Source organism: Procambarus clarkii, chromosome 51 (assembly GCF_040958095.1).
Source record: "Procambarus clarkii isolate CNS0578487 chromosome 51, FALCON_Pclarkii_2.0, whole genome shotgun sequence".
Lineage (NCBI taxonomy): Eukaryota > Metazoa > Arthropoda > Malacostraca > Decapoda > Cambaridae > Procambarus > Procambarus clarkii.
Window position 1 is genome coordinate 4,643,386 of NC_091200.1, and position 2,500 is coordinate 4,645,885.

The window sequence follows — 2,500 nt, forward strand, 5'->3', positions numbered from 1 at the left end:
TGTGTCTTACAGGTCTCCTACGGTACATGACTTAGTGTTATCTCCTTAATGACCGTATCTACCATTCCAAAGAACTGCTGAGTCTATATGTCTTCTCATAACTATAGAGTTATTGCCCTAAAACACTATTAAACAAAGTATTTGATTATATTATTCTTGACTTACTGGCTAACGAGCTAGACACCTCTGACTCCTCACTTTGCATACAAAACTGGTCACTCAACAATGTTTTGTAGTTTCTTGGTGCAGAAACTATAGAGAGAAAAACTGAGCCAACTAGTGAGAATACCTGTCTTACCGCCCTAATGATAAACCACCTAGCTTGGTTTGACCACGTTATATCACGTTTCAGTTGTAAGCTAAATGTCACTCTATGCCAAAAAATGAAAGTTTGATCTAACCTGTTGACCTGACCACACACTAGAAGGTGTAGGGATGACGACGTTTCGGTCCGTCCTGTAAGCTAAATGCCACTCTATGCCAAAAATGGAAGTTTGATCTAATCTACTGACGAGACCACACACTAGAAGATGAAGGGACGACGACGTTTTGGTCCGTCCTGGACCATTCTCAAGTTGGTCCAGGACGGACCGAAACGTCGTTGTCCCTTCAGCTTCTAGTGTGTGGTCGGGATCAATATACTTTAGCCACGTTATTGTGACTCATCGCCTGCATTTGATCTAACCTGTTTACTCAAGCCAGTATTGTAATGATTCGTGCAAGTCGTTACGTATAAAGTTTCTAACTCAGATAATGATAATGTCTACGTGTTATTCTGTTACTGTCACACGTAATCAATACCTGCAATTTTTGCGTAAACTTTCGCAATCATAAAAGTACAACCATTTATGTGTAAAATGTTCTGATCCGATTTGATTTGAATTGTGTTGTGTCGGGCGGCATACTGATGCACATTAATTGCTCTCTTGAAACTGGAGAGACCGCCGACCTGTAGTCATCCAACTTAAACACCTATGTTACTGGGACCACTTACAGTCTCTCAAACTGTACATCTTAGACCGCACACCAGATGCATGACACATCATAATCTACATCTGGAAAACATTAGGAGATACTGGTTCTAATTCTACACACCGAAATCATTCTTTACGGGATCGAGAGATGTGCAGAATAGCCTCATTTTAAAGTAAGATGTGACACGAACACTAAGAAAACTGTAGGTAATAAGAGCCCCAAGACGCCGACACCCGCTAAACACAAGGGGCATTACGAACACGCCTCTTACCCCTGAACTATATGTTTAACACATCTCTAACCCTGTCCATGGAGGACAGAAGAAACTGTATATATGCTGGTTAGCATTGTAAATGAGTGGCCACGTCTGTGGTAGAAAATAATAATAATAAAAACTGTGTTCAAGAGGGACCTTGAAAAACACTTCCAATGGATACCTCAACTGGGTGGTGGCTCCTTCGTCGGACATGGACGGACGGACGGACGGACGGACGGACCCACCGACGGACCCACCGACGGACGGACGGACGAACGGACGGACCCACGGACGGACGGACACATACACCGGAAAGAAGATATAGCAGACTTTTGTCCGTCTTAGCTTACCTGTTTTTTCCAACTCGTTGTGTGTCGTCCTGAAATAGACAAAAAATATCTTTAAAACACCAGCATATCAAAACGGCGCGTCATTAACAGCTAAAGTAACTTCCACTCCATAACCCTTGAATGTGTTCCCTGACCAATGTTGTTACGCGACACATCGCGAGATAAGAGAATGTATGTCCAAGGTTGGAGGCCAGACAGACGCTTGGGGTTAGCCTCACCCAACTTTCACACATGAAGCGTGTGGGGTGAGGGAGTGACATAGGCCCGCCGGAGTCGGCTCAAGTTCCCTACTAAGAAATATCGGCATCTAACCCCCCCCCCCCCCCGCCCCCCCACCCCACCCATTAAGTCTGAAATATTCAGTGTGTTGTTCAGACTTATTTAGCAATTTCGGTTCTTTAATATGAAATTTTTTGAGAGAGAGAAGGAGAGGGAGGCGGGGGAAGAGCGGAGAAGTAAGAGAAGGTCTGGATGGCGAAGAGTGCGAAGGAGAGAGGTGGAGAGGGAGAGAGGTGGAGAGGTGAAAGGGGGAGAGATGGTGGAGGGGAGACTGGAATGTTGGGGATAATGATGGTGAAGGAAAGAGATGAGAGTGTGGGAGACTGGGAGAGAGAGAGAGTGGGATGATGAGTGCATATATATATATATATATATATATTATATATATATATATATATATATATATATATATATATATATATATATATATATATATATATATATATATATCCACACACACACACACACACACACACTCGCGCATACAAACAATAGCGGTCTCTCTTGGGAATCTTAATTAAAAAGATGATCAGTGTCGCAAGAAATATCTCTTGAAGTAGTATGTTTAATTAAAAAAAAAGACTTCAAATGACGTTTCAAACAACGTGTTCCTCATCAATCTAAAAATACACAAAAATAA

At 42.4% G+C, this 2,500-nt stretch overlaps 1 protein-coding gene across 2 annotated transcripts in view; it reads right to left on the minus strand.

Moving 5' to 3' along the window:
* Window positions 1–2,500, minus strand: part of LOC123774590 (max-interacting protein 1) — a 739,857-nt gene that overhangs the window by 658,757 nt on the left and 78,600 nt on the right. For both annotated transcript variants that reach the window (XM_045768985.2, XM_045768983.2), the window contains exon 3: window positions 1,582–1,610. The gene's annotated coding sequence lies outside the window, so the exon portion shown is untranslated. The remainder of the gene's footprint in view (window positions 1–1,581; window positions 1,611–2,500) is intronic.